Source organism: Apium graveolens, chromosome 6, assembly GCF_009905375.1.
Source record: "Apium graveolens cultivar Ventura chromosome 6, ASM990537v1, whole genome shotgun sequence".
In the NCBI taxonomy this organism is placed as follows: Eukaryota; Viridiplantae; Streptophyta; class Magnoliopsida; order Apiales; family Apiaceae; genus Apium; species Apium graveolens.
Window position 1 is genome coordinate 67,937,903 of NC_133652.1, and position 20,260 is coordinate 67,958,162.

Below are 20,260 nucleotides of genomic sequence, written 5' to 3' on the forward strand. Positions count from 1 at the left end.
AATTTGGAGGAATTTTCTAAAACAGGGTATTTCCTTGCACTATAATTGATTATATGTGTATAAATATATATGTATACATCTATTTTAGCTTGTGTTTTACTAATATATAATTTGTGTACTAATTATGATTTACTTTTTCTCTCCTTTAAGATACTGGTAAGGTTCGAGTATAAAATTTAAGAGAAGTTAAAAAAAAATTTAAATACTGTTGATAATTTATTAATCTGACCAGTTATACCGAAGAATCGATATTTATCTGTAAAAATATAAAACTATTTCAAATGGGGTGGTGGCGCAGTTGGTTAGCGCGTAGGTCTCATAGCATTAGAGAAATCCTGAGGTCGAGAGTTCGAGCCTCTCTCACCCCAATTATTTTTTGTTATTCTTGTTCAAAAGTTGGAGTCTTTTTAGTGGTGTAAGCAGCAAATAATAAAAAATATATAATTTAACTTATTGATCCAATTATGTTTTCGTCATCCTACTTTTAGAAAATAATTGTCATCCTACTTTTAGAAAATAAAATAATCATGCTCAATTCATCAAGCTACCTTTCAATTATTACATTCCCATATTATTCATCAACCTTTCATTTATTAATTCCGTTACTAGTTAGGGATTGTTTAGTTCGCCAAATTCTAATTCTAGAATCAAGTATGAGTTTCAATCATTTCAACCTATATTGGTGTTTGGTTTAGAAAAAAAAATTGATACCCATTCCTCGAACTCCCAAGGTATGGGTTTTTCATATTCGAGGGGGAGGTGAATATGAGAGAGCGATATGAAAATCAATTTTATAACTGCTTTTTTAATTTCTATTTATGTATTTAAATGTTATTGTTTAATACCAAAAAAAATATGAACCAAAAATATATTAAAATAATAATAAAATAATAATAAAATAATGTATTAAATTTGATTAAAATTATTGACTTAAAATATTTTAAATTTAAAATGTTCACACTTAACCAAACACATGATATCAGATATGATATATCAAATTTATACCATCTTAATCCGATTCTTGACTCCAATCACATACACGTCTTAACCAAACGATTACAACTCTATTTTTTTAACAAAGCGATTTCCATTAAATCATCAAAGCATCTGACAAAAGAGTCTCCAACAAACAAGATGGGGGAGACAAATTAATAACGAAGCTATTAAGCTCACAAGGATATTTAGCCAAAAGATTGGTTACCTTGTTTGCATGCTTCCTAGCAAAAACTAACGAAACTCCTTCTCTACTATTAATTATATTTTTACAATGTTGCACCAAGTGTCCAAACTCCAGAAAGTCCAAACAGTTTTAATTGATTGCATTAACACTGAGGAGAGAATCGTTTTCGATAATAATAAGACCAGTTGGAAGATCTTCAAGCCATAACAAACCTTCAAGGATGGCAATTGTTTTTGTTTCTACTACTTGAACGGACCCTGAAAAATGTCTCGTTTTTCCTGCAATATATTGCCCCTTGTCATCCCTAAGAACCAGTCTCACTGAAAATGAGTTATGACCTTCTTTGACAGCTGCATCAACATTCATCTTTTGAGAACCCATTTCTGGTTTAACCCATCTTTGTTCGTGATGTTGCAGAATACAATTGCGTTTTTTATTTGCATCACGTCACTCCCTAATTTAGGTCATGATCCAGTTCATAGTTACTTCTGGAGACATATATCTGTTCTCAAAAATGTGTTTGTTCATGGCAAACCACGCACCCCAAAAAACTGCAGCTATTCTCCCCAAGTTCTCAGCCGTGTCATTACTCAGCTTGTTTAGTAGTCAATCTTCTACATATTCCACCTCTCTCATGTCGTACTCAAGACCCACTATTTTCCAACATTCTTGAGCAAATCTACAGTCGAAGAATAAGTGTGCCAAATTTTCTATGTCCCCCACACACATATTGCATCCAATCGGCACCTGCACTCCTCTATGCCTGAGTAAATTTCTAACCGGAACATTATTACGATAAAACCTCCGCAGGAATATTTTGATTTTTATGGGGGACATCCATATTCCAAATATTACTCCATCCTTTAGACTGCTACAACCCTAAATCACCAATATGATTTTTATGCCACAGTTGATAACACGTTTTCACCGTGTACTTACCATTACTTGAATGACACCAGGCAACCCTGTCTTTTGTACCACTATGAGAAATACGAGTAGTCAATATAGCATCTGCATCAACTTGGTTAAAGCACAATCTTGCTTTCATTTCATCCCAGCTCTTCTTATCTTCACTAAAAAACTCACAGACTTTCGTGTTCAGCCCTACAGTAGTACTTCTTTGATCAACGCAGAAGTCTATCTTATTCTGCAACCATCTGTCAGACTTAATACGTATTGCCTGACCATCGCCAAGTACCCATCTCAGCCCTGTTTTAAAAACTTCCTTTGCTTCCCAAATACCTGACCACGTATAGCTAGATCCTCCTGTTCTACAAGCTTGAATCAAGTGACAGTCCAATTAATATATAGCTTTAAGCACTCTAGATACTAACGCATTTGGCTTGGTAATTAAACTCCAGCATTATTTGCCCAGAAGAGCCAAGTTAAACCATGTAAATCTCTGAACCCTAACCCCCCTTTTGTCTTTGACATGCTCATCTTCTCCCATGCTAACCATCGAATCAGATTACTCGTAGAAGAACCAGATTTCCACCAAAAAGCGTTCATAATTATTTCAATCTCTTGGCACAATGTTTTAGGAATGAGAAAACAGGACATAGTATAAGATGGTATCATTTAAGCGACATTCCTTATCATGACAGCTTTCCCTGCTCTAGAGAGTAACTTAGCACTCCAACCTTGTATTATCTGAAAAACTATATCCTTCAGGTACTTAAATACCATCTTTTTTATCTACCAATTAAAGAAGGAAAACCAAGGTACTTACTTCACCTATATCATTAAAGATCCCCAGTACCTGCTTAATCTCTGTTTGTTTGTCCCTCCGAACATTGGCGCTGAAAAACACTGCAGATTTTTGATAGTTAATTGCTTGATCGGAGAAAGCTTTAGCTTCGTATGAATTCAGCACCTCTTTAATTACATGCGACTCTGAAGATGTAGCTTTAAAGAATAAGAAACTATCATCCGCAAACAACTGATGGGTCACTGAAGGAGCCGAATTTCTAATGCAACATCCTGAAATACTTCCATTAACTGTAGCTGATTTTAAAGCCAAAGATAAACCTTCTACACAAAGCAAAAATAGGTACGGAGATAGCGGGTCGCCTTGTCGGAGCCCCTTTCTTGGAAGGATTAGGCCGACCATAGTACCTTGAAACGATATTGAGTAAGAAACTGTCATTACACACAACATTACCCATTTCATCCATCTTTCAGAAAAACCCATCAATCGCATTCTGCTTCGCAAATAATCCCAACTCACTCTGTCATAGGCCTTAGAAATATCAAGTTTAAGAGCTACCTCCCCTTCTTGACCTCCATTTTTGCGCTTCATAAAATGCAGTAACTCAAAAACTACTAGAACATTTTCTGTAATATTCCTCTCTGGCACAAAGGCGGATTGCTCCTCCGAAATAATAATTGGTAAAATTTTCTTCAGCCTATTAGATAAGACTGAAAGGATATCTTGGATATGTTATTTCATTTTGGTATTTGTACGATTAAACATAAATTTAATTACACATAAATCCTCTCCATTAGGACATAAATTTACTTTGATCCAAATCAAAGTCAAAAAGTCAAACTAGCAAAATTATTTCTTTCAAAACATATTTATATCAAACACATATATATATAAGAGATATTCCAATTTTTCAAAATATCAAAATTATATCTATTATGGAATATATCTCTAAGGCAATATGATCAAAGAAGAAATATCAAGATATGACATTTCTGAGATCTGTGTTGCAATAGGAATATGGCAACAAGCTCGAATAAGGAATGTATCAGAAATATTCTTTAGAGGTCTCGTGCTATATCAAAAATATTTTACTCTTCGCTCCAAAATATATCTCTACATATATCAAAAGAGTTTTTATTCAAAGAGTATTAATATTCATAGTTGGAAAATTAATATCCAGGTGTATAACTCATTTCATGTACACCTACAGCAATTTTCTCCCGTTTCGTAAAATCAACATTTTTCGGAGAAAATTATTCAAAAATACTCATAAATATTTCCTAACATCCAAATATATTTTATATATTAGGAAATATATTTTAAGTATTTATTCCAGTCAAAAGTTTGGTCAAAAGATCAATCTCCTTCATTTTCAAGACCTGTGATATTTTTACTCGGAAGAAAAGGCTGACAGAACAGTTTTATTTTAAATAAAATACTTCTACATGCTAGAATGACTTGAAATTTGGTATGAATCATTTAAATGGTATTTCTAAATATGATAAAAAATTCGTAACATTCAGAGAATTTTTTTCGGGCACAAAAATCGAGGTAGTTGGTCCCACAGTTGACCACGTTTGACCCAGCTACCATTGACCAAAGTTGACCAAAGCTTGCAGGACATTATTTTATATAATTTAAGTAATTATAATATTTTTTATGGTATTAATTTAGGAGTTTTTAAGGTGGTCATAATTAATGGTATTTAATCCTTAATTAAGTGATTAAACAATGATTAAAAGAAAATAAAAATATATATTTATTCAAATATATCAGCTGAGTTTTTGAACCCATAAAGTTGTTTGTCTCATATGGCAAGTTGAAAAGAAACACACTTTGCTTTCCATGTCATCAATCCAAGTGACATACATCATCAACCATCCATTTTTCTCAAATCTTGACCATTCAATCCACCCAACTTCTCCTATAAATAAATCACCACCCCAACCCATTTTCTTCAAGCTAAAGAACCACAAAGTTTCTGGGATTTTTTCAAGAAGTTCATCTCTTCATCTCTTTCAAATTCTATACACACACTTCTTCTCAAAAACCTTCCCTCTCTTCTATATACTTACATATATACAAGGTTTTTGAAATCCAAGCTTAACTTCACCCAACCTAACTTCATCTCACCAAGTGAGCTCATCCACTACCACTTCCCGGCCTCCCTAAGGGCTGCCCAAGTTTGTCCAAAGTGCCAAAATCCGGCCGAACCTCCGGCGAATTTTTCCGGCGAACTTTTCCGACTGTTTCTCAAAAGTTGTAACTTTTAGCTTCTTATTTGAGTTCTTTTTATTTGAGTTTTGTACTTAACTTCTCTGCTTCATCTTAAGCTCTAATACAAGATCTCTTATAAAGAAAGTTCTCAAGCGAAAAGAGAACTAAGATTCGAACTCGAAATTCGAATAAGTACCTGATCTTCGTAAAAATCATTTCAACAAGAAGATATATAAAGATAAGTACTTAATCTCCAAGGGTGAGATTTTATTTGACACAAATTCACGATTTAGCCAATTATTTTCACGCACTTTAATTGGATCTTGGCTAATAAATATTCGTGCACATAAAATAATTGCGAAGCATAAGTTTAATCCCTTCTAACATCTTTAGTGTTCTTGGGGATTACAACTCGATCTATGAACACTTCGTAATTTGTCAAATATCAAAACGGATTAAGTTCACGAGTTAGCCAATCACTTTCACGTTATTTAATTAGATCTTGGCTAAAAAATACCGTGCACATAAAATATTGCGAAGCATAGTTTAATCCCTTCTAACATCTTTAGTGTTCCGGGGGATTATAACTCGATCTATAAACACTTTGTAATCATCCGTTATTTAAAGACGAATTAAATCCATGAGTTAGCCAATTAATTTCACGCTCTTTAATTGGATCTTGGCTAACACATATCGTGTATATAAATAATTACGATACATATCGTATAAGCCCCTTCTAACATCTTTAGTGTTTCGTGGGGTTCTTATTCGATATATATAAACTACTCGTAATTATTCGTCTAAACTTCAAAAGCACGATCTTACGCCAATTACTTGCACTTCTCTTATTTGGATCTTGGCTAAGACTCATAAATCTGATACAAGTGCTTGAAGTTAAAAGTATACTTTGACTACATAATTGTCAAAAGATAAGTATACTAAAATCCTTAAGCCTATGAGCTTAAAGGATAAGTTACAATTCTCAGATTGTAACTAAATTATTCTTCGATCTATAAATACTTAATCGAAATAAGAATAATACTAAAGAAGTCATAAGCTATAAGTGCTTTATATAAAAGACTTCTCATATTACTCCACAAATTTATTTAATCTATAAAGGAGTAATTATAAAAATACTTGGACTACTATTGATTATCTTAAGTCAAGTATTCTTATTTAGTTTCAATATTCTTATTTGAATATTATACTATCTTGTGGTCTACTACCGTAACATACTAGTTCAACACAAATCTTTCTCTACTTGTTTTGTTTCTTGGGTTGTCTTATTAGTTTTGTAGTGAGGTGAAGTGACGTGAGGTGATTCTCGTTCTAAGACCCAAGTCCTAGACGTACTAACGGAAAGTTAGTAGTCTTCGCATCGTGAAGAAGAGGAAAGACCCAAGACCGGATCACTAAGATCCAAGACCGACAAAAGCAAAGGAAGCCAAGTCCACACAAAGGCTCTACAACAACTTTGAATAAATAGCGGGGAGTTATTGTCTAAGATAAGTTGTGTAGGTATTACATTTATTTTGAGGTGGTGACCCTTGTGTTACGCACCAAGGCAAATACTTGTAAGGGAGTGTTACAAATTTGTAAGGCTTTAATGGTGTGAAATAAATTGGGCAGCACTTCTCTCCTTAATTTCAATAAATGAAATCAACCCACTCTACAAGAAAAATTCTGCAGAGCTTTAATGGTATTTTGCTGAGAAGTGTTCTTTTTCAATCTGCTGAAAATTGGTTTTGTAGTGGTAGAATTGTAGGAGAGATAAAAGAGACTACGTGGCTGCCTCTTGTCCATTTGTTTTAAATGGTACAGCTTGTATGATTAATTCTGTGGCGATCAAGTGTGTCTGTGTGGTGACAATAGGCGGGAAAGAGAGAACGAGTCGCAATACAAAGAATAAAACGCCGCCTTTGACTTAACAATTCGCCTATGGCGATAGAAAGACACACATCAGTTATATTGTTTTTCTCTCTTTGTACAGGTGAGGATAGCTGTATTCTCGTGGGATAAATCAGGCGCCAGGGAAGTAATTGTGAGTCACACGCCAGGAAATAAACACATGGCGGTCGCTAGACGTGGTGTTCACGCGCGCAAAAGAAAAAAGGCAGCCTCCTTTTACAATTGATACACATTTTCGTCTGTGGCGACAGGTACATGCACTTTGACTCACTTTTGTTATTCTTTGCATTTTACAGGTACACGGTGAACAAATGCATGCAAGTTGCAGAGAAGCTGTACGCGGGCATGTTGGATATATTTGAGATGTCATGTCTAATATGATTTGTGTTTAATTTTCAGAACTTAACAACAGGACAAATCAGGACTTACTGAAATCAGGACTTACTGGAAGTCAAAACTTAATATCAGAACTTAAGGTCATATCAGAACTTAAGTGCGGGAAGACTTTCAGTTAAGGAATGAAGCTGATTTACAGGAGAAGATCGAGACTAAAACAAAAGAAGATATGCATGGAAAGAGTTAGAAGACTGGAAGACTTGTAGAAGATATATGATTGATATATTTTAGGAGACAAAATTATATTCCATATCAATTAGAATATATCTTGTAACTGTGTACTATATATACACAGACATAGGTTTTACACTATATGTGTTATCATTATCAAGAAGATTATACATTGTAACCTAGCAGCTCTTAGTGATATTTGTTCATCACTAAGAGAGAACAACAGTTCATATTGTAATAGAGTTTATTAAATATACTTGATCTTTGTTACATACTTGTGTTAAATTGATTTGATTGTATAAACACTATATTCCACCCCCTTCTACAGTGTTGTGTGACCCAACAATTGGTATCAGAGCTTTTCTGTTAACACACATATAGTAAAGATCCAAACAATCATGTCTGAAGAAGCACAAACTCCAACCAAGCCCACAAAAACTTAAGAAACTCAAAACACTCAAACCCACAGTCGATATGAGACTATTAGAGTTCTCATACCGAGAACTTCTGAGTATCCCATATGGAAAGTCAAGATGGCTATGTTTCCGGAAGCTACAGATCCAGAATACCTTGATAGGATTAATGAAGGACCATATAAGCCTACCAAACTCTTTGTTGCAGTTGCAGATCAACTAGAAAAGTCCATACCAAAGGAGAAAGGTGATTACACAGCTGAAGACATCTCATCTATTGCTAAGGATGCAAGGGTAAGGCATTTGCTGCATAGTGTCATTGATAATGTCATGTCAAACAGGGTAATTCATTACAAGACTGCAAAGGAAATATGGGATTCTTTGGAGACAAGATGCCAGAAAACTGATGCAATCAAGAAAAACAAGAGGATTATACTCACTCAAGAGTATGAGCACTTTGACTCAAAAGCTGATGAGTCATTAACTGATTTATATGTCAGGTTTGTCAAACTGTTGAATGATCTGTCACTGTGGACAAGGAATGTGATCTTGAAGATTCAAATCTAAAATTTCTTTTAGCTCTTTCTGAAAATTGGGATTTGAAGTCTACTACCATAAGAGACAACTATGACCTTACTGAAACTACTCTTGATAAAATTTATGGTATGCTCAAGACTTATGAACTTGAGATGGATCAAAGGAGCAAGAGGCATGGAAGAAAGTCAAGGACAGTTGCTCTTAAAGCTGAGGAGGAATCTCCTAAAGTGGTTGCCTCAAAGAGGGGCAAAGCAAAGGATCTCATCATAAAGTTTGATTCAGAGTCATTATATTCTGATGATGATGGTTCAGAAACTGAAAGTTTACCTGAAATGGATGCTGATGAAGAGATGATGCAACTGTGTGCTCTTATGGTGAAAGGTATCACAAAAATAGCCTACAGGAAATTCAGAAAGGGAAAGAAGTTTTCCAGGAAAGGTGGAAGTTCTGCTAAGAAAGGGTTCAGAAAGTCTGAAGGCAAAGGAGGAAAGTCTAACAGAGGAGACAACTCAAATGTCAAATGCTACAATTGTAGTGAAAGAGGCCACATATCTCCTGACTGCAAGAAAAAAAAATTGATAAAGGCAAGACACTTGTCACAAAGAAGAAAAGCTGGACAAATACTTCAGATTCTGAACATGAGGTGAACTATGCCTTGATGGAAAATGCTGATAGCAGTCCTGAAACTGCTGAATTAAAAGTACCTCAAACAACTTATGCTTTTCATACTGATGATATTACTGAGTTGAGATTATATCTTAAAACCATGTTCATTAGTTATAGAGATCAGACTTTAACATGTGAAAGATTAACATTTGAAAATCTTGCTTTTAAAAATAGGAATGACTATATAGAAAAGGAGTTTTTCTTCATCAAACTAAGAAAGAAAGAGATGATGCTTTGTATGTTAGAGATGAAGTGTTAAAATTGAATGAATCTCTAAATGATGACTTAGAAAAGGAAAAAGAGATTATCAGAACTTGGACTAACTCTGGCAGAACAACTCAGAATTTACTAAGTAGTGGAAACTGGAAAGAGGGCTTTGGTTATGGAGATGATAAAAGTGAGAAAGGAACTGAACAAATTAGGCCAATTGTTGTTAAACAGACTGCTAAGCCAAATGTAAATCCTGTTAAGTTTGTAGCAAAAACTGTAAAGTCTGATTCTGAAAAGATGAAAGAGTCTAGGACAGAAGTCAAAGAAAAGTCAACTTCTGACAAATTGAAACAGGATAAACCAGCTAAGTAAACATAGGATTAATGACAAAGAAGCAGCTTAAGTATAAGCTGAAAGAGATTAGAAATGTGAACAAGGTAAAGGAAGCTAGAAAAAATAGGAATGGAAAGGAAGGTGTAAATAAAAGCAATAATTATATGCCTGTTCCTAATGCTCCTAGAAAGAAATGTTATAACTGTAGAAACTCTAACCATCTTGCTTTTTTTTTGCAGGAAAAATAAAGATATAAACTCTTTACCTCTTAAATCAGGAGTTAAGAGTCAGTCTGTTAGGTTTAAACCACAAAATCCTTGTTTTCATTGTGGTAGTTTATGGCATTCCATTTATATTTGTAAGGAATATCATAGTTTGTACTATGATTATTATCAAATAAAACCTTCTTTGAAGAAAGTCAGTATTATTCCTTCTAGTGTAAAGTCTGATGCAAAGTCTGATATAAATTCTGATAAACAGCATGTTAGCATAAACTCTGAAATTAAATCCGCTCAAATGCTAATAAACTTAAAAAGGCCAAAGGATCCAAGCAAGTATGGGTCCTTAAAACTAACCAATAGTGGTCTTTGTGATTGCAGGGAAATAGGAAAAATATCCTTTTGCTAGATAGTGGATGTTCAGAACATATGACTGGAAATAAAGCCCTGTTATTAGACTTTGTGGAGAAAGCTGGCCCAGGAGTTTCTTATGCAGATGGCAACATGGGAAAAACTCTAGGATATAGCAATATCAATCTTGGGAACGTCATCATTGAAATAGTAGCTCTTCTCTCAAAACTTAAACACGATCTTCTAAGTACGAGTCAAATCTGTGACAGATGTTATCATGTGGATTTCTTTGAAGAACACTGTGAAGTTGTAAGCAATTCTAAAGGCAAAGTGGTTCTGAAAGGTTACAGGCATGGTAACATTTATGAAGCCAGACTTTCAATAAGTTCTTATGGTTCTGCAATCTGTCTGTTGAGTAGAGCATCAATTGAAGAAAGCTGGAATTGGCACAAAAGACTCTTTCATTTAAATTTCTACAACATAAATGAGCCAGTAAAGAAAGATCTTATGAGAGGACTGCCAAAATCAGTATTTGCTCCTGATGGCCTTTGTGATTTATGTCAAAAGGCAAAATAAAGGAAATCTTCATTCAAGAGCAAAACTGAATCTTCAATTCTTGAGCCTTATCACCTACTGCATGTTGATCTATTTGGTCCAGTCAATATCATGTCTATTGCAAAGAAGAAATATGCTATGGTTATAGTGGATGAGTTCACAAGGTACACTTGGGTGTATTTCTTGCACAAGAAGAATGAAACTGCATCTACTCTAACTGATCATGTCAGACAGCTGGAAAAATTGGTCAAAGATTCTGTCAAAATTATAAGAAGTGATAATGGCACTGAGTTCAAGAATTTAATAATGGAAGAGTTCTGCAAAGACCATGGAATTAAGCAGGAATTTTCTGCACCTGGAACTCCACAGCAAAATGGAGTTGTAGAAAGAAAGAACAGGACTCTCATTGAAGCTGCACGAACTATACTTGATGAAGCAAAGCTACTAACTTACTTTTGGGCTGAAGCTGTGCAGACTGCTTATTTTACACAGAATGCTACACTCATAAACAAGCATGGAAAAACACCATATGAGATGGTGAAGAAAAAGAAGCCAAATCTGAAATACTTTCATGTATTTAGTTGCAAGTGTTTTGTTCTTAAGACTCATCCTGAACAGCTGTCGAAATTTGATTTAAAAGCTGATGAAGGAATTTTTGTTGGATATCCACTTTCCACAAAAGCCTTCAGAGTCTACAATTTAAGAACAAGGGTTGTCATGGAATCTATCAATATATCTTTTGATGATAAGAAGATTACTGGACTTGAAGATTTCAATGATCATGATCAGCTGAGATTTGAAAATGAAGATTTAAATTCTGATTCTATAAATTCTGATGACCTAAATCCTGATCCTGTAAGTTCTGACGGGTTAAGTTCTAATGTCATTGAAACTGTGGTAGCTACTCCAAGGGAAAATGCACCTGTCCAGGGGGAGCAAGCTGAAGATCCTACCACAACTCAAGACTCTCAAGAAGCATCATAACCTATCACTGGCTCTTCAAGTTATGATTCATCAAGTTCTGATGAGCCAAATTCTGATAATTCTGGAAACTCTGATACTTCAAATCCTGAAGGATCCAACTCAAATTCTGAAGTCTCAGAGAGCATAACTATAGGGGGAGCATCGGAAAATGCTGATGGAGACAACATGGATCATGGGGGAGGATCCAGTTCTAGAGAACAACTTCCATCTGCAAGGAAGTGGACTAAAGCACATACACCTGACTTAATAATTGGAGATCCTGAAGCAGGTGTCAGAACTAGAACAACAACATCAAATGAATGTCTCTATCATTTTTTTCTATATCAGACTGAACCAAAGAAAGTGGTAGAAGCTCTTCAAGATGCTGATTGGGTGCAAGCAATGCAGGAAGAGTTGAATGGATTTGAAAGAAATAAAGTCTGGACCCTAGTGCCAAGACCAATAAACAGATCAATTGTTGGCACAAAATGGGTGTTCAGAAAAAAAAACTGACAGTGATGGCATAATTACAAAAATAAAGCAAGGCTAGTTGCTAAAGGCTACTCTCAACAGGAGGGTATTGATTATGATGAAACATTTGCACCAGTTGCTAGATTGGAAACCATAAGAATCTTTTTGGCTTATGCTGCTCACAAAAAGTTTAAACTCTTTCAAATGGATGTGAAAAGTGCTTTTCTCAATTGAGAATTGGAAGAATAGGTATATGTTGAACAACCTCCAGGCTTTGTAGATTCAAAATTTCCAAATCATGTCTACAGGCTTGATAAAGCACTTTATTGCCTTAAGCAAGCTCCAAGAGCATGGTATGAGACTTTAGCTCAATTCCTTCTGGAAAGTGGATTTCACAGAGGTTCAATTGATAAAACACTGTTCTACCTCAACCATGGAAATGACTTACTTTTGGTACATATATATGTTGATGATATCATATTTGGTTCTACAAATGCCAAACTATGTGAAAGGTTTGCAAAGCTAATTCAGTCAAGATATTAAATGAGTATGATGGGAGAATTTAGCTATTTTCTGGGACTTTAAGTCAAGCAAAATGAAGAAGGTACTTTTATCAATCAATCCAAGTACACCAGAAATTTACTGGAGAAATTTGGAATGCAAGACTGTTCAACTGCATCCACTCTCATGGCCACTGCAACCAAGTTAGATAAAGATAATGGTTCATCAGTAGATATTACTAACTACAGAGGTATGATTGTCTCTTTACTCTATTTAACTACAAGTAGACCTGATATCATATATGCTACCTGTCTCTGTGCAAGATTTCAGGATGATCCAAGAGAATCTCATCTAATAGCTGTGAAAAGAATTTTCAAGTACCTCAAGGGTACAGCTGATCTAGGATTATGGTATCCTAGAGAATCAGATTTTAAGCTAATAGGTTACTCAGATGCAGATTTTGCAGGATGCAAAATAGACAGGAAAAACACTAGTGGAAGCTGCCAATTTCTTGGAGGCAGATTGGTTTCTTGGTTTAGCAAGAAACAGAAATCAATTTCCACATCAACTGCAGAAGCATAATATATTGCTGCCGGAAGCTGTTGTGCACAGATTCTTTGGATGAAGAATCAGTTACTGGACTATGGGTTAGAATTTTCTAAATACCCATTTACCGTGATAATCAAAGTGCTATTGTTACGACAGGTAATCCAGTTGAACACTCAATGACAAAGCACATCAGCATTAGGTACCATTTCATAAGGGAACATGTGATGGAAGGTATAGTGGAATTGCATTTTGTTTCAACAGATCAACAACTAACAGATATCTTCACAAAACTACTATGTGAAACTACTTTTACAAGACTGGTAAATGAACTTGGAATGGTTTCAGGTTCTTTCTCTAAATCTGCTTAGTTTTTGTTCACATGCATCAGACTTTATGATCAGTGTTTCCAGATTGTCTTATCTTCATGTAATCTGTGCTTAAATTGTAATACATTAAATACTGATTGTTCTCTGATGTGGATCTATATACTCTGATTGTGTTTTGAATGTTCTGTGACTATTCAATCCAATGAGGATAATTGTGCTAGATGCTGACCTAGTAGTCTTTAACATACTAGAAATCCCATGTTTGAATTAGTTGTTTATGTGGAAACTCATTAACACAAGCAAATTCTGATTTTGAGCTTAGTCAAATTTACTTTGTGTATCTTATTACTAAGTCACAAACTAGATTCTTGTTTCTTATCTGTAAAATTCTGATGTCAGTAAATCTTAAGGATGAACCACATGCTTGATAAGCCTCACTTATCCGAAGAAAAGAAAAGAAAAGAAAATTGAAGTTAAGTACTCCTTTGAGATCTAGAGTAAATATGTGGAAGGGAAGACCCAAGTGCATTGCTGGTATTAAGTAATATGCATTAGAAAAGCAAATAAATTTTTCTTGGTGACTTTTCACATTCTCTGATTACCGGAGAAATACTCTGATAATAACATAAATTCTGATAGCAGTTGTGACTCACTTACACCGAGAAGCCACTGTAAAAAGGAATTTTAAAAGATGCATAAAATGAGCACAAACAGTTGAGGTGGATTTTTGCATAAATTTATTCTATAGTAGACTTCCTTATTAGTGACATATTTTAAGCACTTTTCTTAGTTATGCCTTATTTCTAAGATGTATTGAAGTTTATCAGACTTTAATCTTTATCTAGATATATTGTTAATGCACACACTATCACTCCATATGAATGATGAAAATTATTGTGGTGATTAAGTTGTTTTAGATAAACAGTTAAATGTCATTTGCATAAAGTCTGAGGACAAGTTCTGATGGAAGTTCTGATGATTAAACTCTGAAGAAACAAGTCAGTATTTGTATGAAGAATCACAGTAACAAACATTCACTTATTGAGTACAGAAGCCATGTTCTGATGATCGTTAAATTCTGATGTTAGTCAAGTTCTGATGCAAATCCTGATGGACACTTTGATGCTTACGTGGCATTATTTATTTACTTGACTTATTTGTGGTAAATACTGAAACGGTCATATTTTATCAGAATATAATTAGGTGAGATAAAAACAGTCATAATCATTTGGTTAAGTGGGAAACGTGTTTGTCTTGAAAAACTGCATGTGCACATTAATTACTGCTTAGTGCTCGTGCCCACTAACTCCTGCTTTAACTTTTTACTGACTGTTCACATGTTGTCACGTGTAAATTGTCTGCCATGTTTCAAAAATATAGTTGTTATCACATGGGCTGTATAGATAAGAGAGTTAAAAGATTTTCTAATCTTTTACCTACTTTTCTTATTCTCTCATCTTTCTTATTTTCTCTCACCCACTAATATTCTCTGAAGCTATTTTTCATACAGGAATTTTATCAAACACCTTGCAAACACTCTTTTTCTCATTTGATTTTTCACAGAAATGGCACCAAAAGACATTGTTTTCAATGGAGCTAAGTTTGTTCCCAACAACTACTTGGCTATGCTTAGCAAGGGTGAAGCTCATTCAGAACTTCACTTCATTCAGGACTTCATTGCTAACTCTGAGATTGGGTATGCTTTGACCCAACCAGAAGCAATCTCTAAGACTCAAGTGCTAGAGTTTTGGAGAAATGGCATGTATGATGATGGTGGTGCTCATGGGTCCCAAGTATTATCTTTTCAACAGGGGAGACTGAGCATGTAGTGACTTTGGCTACAGTTCGGCAGGCTTTACATTTTCCAGAAAACTGTGTCTAAAGTTCAACAGTTGAGGAGCCATCCCTTCAGCAGATGACTAGTTTGGGCTATGAAAAGACTTTGGCAAAATTGGGTCAATTGAAGAGACCTCACATTATGAGGGAATGGAGTTTCTTCTTTGACTGCATCACAAAGGCCTTTGCCAACAAATATTCTAATTTTGATGCAATCCCAATTCTCAGTCAACAAATCGGGTATGCTCTCATTAATCAAACTCATTTTGATTATGCAAATGCTATTTTAGGATTTATTGGGGATAGGATGACAGAAGATAGAAATACAGTTTACTTTGCTAGATTCTGTCAGCTTATTTATAGTTTTTGTTGCTCTGATGCACCCCAACTAGAAAGTGAGTTAATTGAACCATTTAAACTTGCTAATAGAGCCTTTACTGACTTATTATCTACTGATAATAAGAAGACTGTTTTGAGAACCCTCTAAATTCCTACATCTGTCAAACAAGTCTTGGTAAATTCTGATCCAGCCACCTATGCTACCTTATATCCTGATGTCCAACCAACTCAACCTCCATCAGTACCTCCAAAAACTACACAATCAACCTCCTCTCAACCTCAACCAACTCAACCTACCATCAGAACTTACTTCCAACCATCAGCTCAATCTTCACAACAACAACCATATGCTAAAGCATCAAGATCCAAACCTTTTAGGGCAAAGTCTGTCCCTCAACCTCCACAAAAGAGAAGGAAAATGATTCTCAGGGATGAATCTGATAGTGAAGAGGAAGCACAGGTTCATGCATCAAAACCTGTGATTGTTGAAGCTGAAATTGTGGTTTTTCAGAAAGAAACAGAAGCTGAAGGGTCAACCCAACAGATAAATGCTGAGATGCCATCCACACCAATTCTTGATCAGGAACCTGAATATCAGAATTTAGATGAGGTAGTTCCAGAATCTCCCATTGCCTCACATACACTTGTCTTATCAGAGAATGATAAGTCTTCTTCCAGTACTGGGGACAGTGTTTTTGTTGATACTCCAGCTCTCATTCTAGGAAATGAGACACTTATTGAGAAGTTTGTTGAGCAAGCTCCTCCTATTCCTTGGGAAGATACTCACAGAGGTGTGGAGTGGACCAAGACGTGGAATGAAACTGATTTCATTCCAAGCTCCAAAAGTACTGAAAGACCATATTATAAAAGCTGATGAGTTGCTCACAAATTCTGATTTCAAGACACAACTCAAAGTCACAGCCCTGTCTACCAAAAATATTCAAGGTCTACACTCTGCTACTCAAGAAAAGGTTGACAAGCTTCTTGAAAAAGCTGAAAAGATAGATATGGAGATCAAGCTTCATAAAAAGAGGTTTATCAGACCTATTTCTGAAAAGGTTGAAGCAATTGAGAAAGTTTAGGAGAAGCAACAGACCCAAATTACTGAGGTCCTACAAAATCAAGCTTCTCAAAAATCTCAATTGGATGAAATCCAATCTTCAGTTGAACTTCTTCTCTCTCTCTCTCTCTCTCTCTCTCTCTCTCTCTCTCTCTTATTACCTGATGATGCCAAAAAGGGGGAAAAGATAGCTAAGTCCAAATGCTCTAATGATCAAGTACTGAAGAAGAAAGATGATGAAGTTGATGACCAGGGAAACCCTAGCAAGGGTAGAGGTCAAGGTCAAGGGCAGAGCAACAATTTTTCTTCAAGGAAACTAAATACTGATGCAAGCAAATCTTCTACTCAAAAGAGGACAAGTTTTATAAGCTGCTCAAACTCAAAATCTGATAGCAAGTGCTGATAATCAAAATCTGATATCAAGTTCTGATGAGCAAAGTCTGTTGACAAAGCCTGATGTTCTGATACAAGGTGGAAGTCAAGACTCTCAAAATTTTATGCAAACTCTGAAGCTAAAGGGGAAGCAGACTACAGTCTACTACAAGGATCCCAAGATTCAGACACTTGATGAGGAAATTGCTAGAAGATTATTTCTGAAGCATAATCCTGGAATGGATTTAGAAAATCTCAAGGAGGAAGAAGCTAGATTTAAAGCTGAAAAGACAAATCTAAAGACAAAAGCTTATGTTGCAAAGAAACCTCCAAAGCCTAAGGTAAAAGGCATTGTGATCAAGGAGAAGTCAAATACTGAGGCATCAAAGCCCAAAACTAGATCACAGACTGAGATTGATCCCAAAGACAAAGGGAAGGGAAAAGTTGATGAACCAACCAAGCCACTGGAGATGAAAATTTCTCAAATCCTGATGAAACCAGTGTACAAAATGGTTCAAGTTACTGATGATACTCTTGCTGAAGATGAATCTGTTCAAACTCTGAAAAGAAGGAAGATTTCTGAAGAATCAAAGACAACATCTGACAAGGCTCAAGTTATTCAGAGTGAAGAACTACAAGCTACAACGGAAACAACAAGTTCTGACAAATTCATCAAGACATCAACCACTGGTATAGCTCAAGTTGATTTAGACAAAATGAAAGTAGCTGACAAAAAGAAACTCCCGTGGAAAAATGTCAAACCATCATATCCAAAAAAAGCCAATTACTGTCTGATTTCATGACTATTGGGTTAAATGCTAGAGAACCAAGAGACAGGGCTGGACTAGGTTCTGATGAAGCTAAGATCAAGACATGAGTTGAAGTTGCTACTAGAGATCCATTTTTTCTAACTGACAAACCTCTTGAAGATGTTACACAGAAACACCTCGATAAGGTTATCTTTGTTCAAGTGGTACCGGATGCTCATGACAAGCACAATGTCTAGGAAAATTTGATTTTATTTCTTGAAGATGGAAGGACATATCAGATGTCAGAATCAGATGTGCTAAACAAATCACTGAAAGAACTTCAATTCTTTCATTACCTTTTAGAGGTAAATTATGATATTACCAAGAGATGGTCAAATTTCATATTGAAGACCATAAGAGATAAAACTAGAATTTCTGGTTCAAGGGTTACAAAATTCATTCCTAATATTGTTGAAGATAATGGAAGTGAAATTCCAATGAAGAAGGATTCTGCTAAGCTTGAGGTGATACTGGAAGAGAAATGTATATGCTACAATGAAGATTCTTCTCATCCAAGGGTAATAAGACTGAATGATGGTTTAGAAAGAAACCATATCTCTGCTTTAAGGACTGCAATCTACCAGATTGGAAGTCATCATGAAGAGATGAAGCAAGTCAAGACTGCAATAGCTCAAGTCCTGAGGATTAAAGAAGAAAAGCTGATATCAAGCTTTGTCAAGAATCATTTTGGATTAAGATTGACTCAGTGAGATTGGTAAAAGCTACAATAATTGTAAGTTGTAGTTAGTTATCTAGTTAAACTCTGATTGCATTTATACTTAAAATATTTTTAACATCATCAAATTTATTAACTTGTATATTTTGCATAATTTACAAGTTGGGGGAGATTGTTAGATATATTTAAGATGTCATGTCTAATATGATTTGTGTTTAGTTTTCAGAACTTAACAACAGGACAAATCAGGACTTACCAAAATCAGGACTTACCGAAAGTCAGAACTTAATATCATAACTTAAGGTCATATTAGAACTTAAGTGCGGGAAGACTTTCAGTTAAGGAATGAAGCTGATTTACAGGAGAAGATCGAGACTAAAACAAAAGAAGATATGCATAAAAAGAGTTAGAAGACTGGAAGACTTGTAGAAGATATCTGATTGATATATTTTAGGAGACATAATTATATTCCATATCAATTAGAATATATCTTGTAACTGTGTACTATATAAACACAAACTTAGGTTTTACACTATATGTGTTATCATTATCGAGAAGATTATACATTGTAACCTAGCAGCTCTTAGTGATATTTGTTCATCACTGAGAGAGAACAACAGTTCATATTGTAACCGAGTTTATAAAATATACTTGATCTTTGTTACATACTTGTGTTAAATCGATTTGATTGTATAAACAATGTATTCAACCCCCTTCTACAATGTTGTGTGACCTAACAGGGCACTAAACAAATCACAAGAAATTCAAGCTGCCAAACTTTGATCTTTTGATTTGCAAACTATGTTTTCCTTTATGTTTTTAATCCCGAGTAAACTCATGCATGCAAGTACAATAATCTGGCTGATAATTAAAAAAAAATATTTGATTTTTAATTTAACTAAACAAATAAATGATATTCGATTTCATTTATTTATTTAATTAAAAATCAAACCTCAATTTATTTTTCCAAAGTTAAAAGTTGATATTAAATTAAATAAATAAATGTTTTGAGTTTCATTTATTCATTTAATAAAAATCATTTTTTACTTTATTTATTTTAAAATCAATTGTGATATAAAATTAAATAAATGAATTGATTTCCATTTATTCATTTAATAAAAAATCAGTCATTGATTAAAAAAATAAATCATGTAAATCCTCGGGTTGTACTCCTCTGTATCTGCAGGCCTTCTAATCTCCTGAATTTTGTACCTCAAAATATTTCCAGACTCCTGGAGTACAAAATCCACTTAACAGTATTCCTTAAATATAATACTCCGTTTCCCTTTCACGGATCACTGACGTCTAGTGCACGGGTCTGGTTCACAGACGACTAGTTCCGCTCTCAGGCCTTGGTATTATACCCGTATAAACCAATGTTAAGTCTTCTATCAAATATAACCAACTTCACTAGGAATCCTTGGGGTTTTCACACTTATTCTGACAATTGCTTCGAATGACTCCACCCTTATTCCGCCGATGCCTGAACATATTA

At 34.8% G+C, this 20,260-nt stretch overlaps 1 non-coding gene across 1 annotated transcript; it reads left to right on the top strand.

Annotated features, from left to right (window-relative positions):
- Nucleotides 1-283: 283 nt before the first annotated feature.
- On the top strand, nucleotides 284-368 carry TRNAM-CAU (transfer RNA methionine (anticodon CAU)). The gene is given in 2 exon segments: nucleotides 284-321; nucleotides 333-368. It is a non-coding gene; the product is annotated as a tRNA-Met (tRNA).
- Nucleotides 369-20,260: the final 19,892 nt, after the last annotated feature.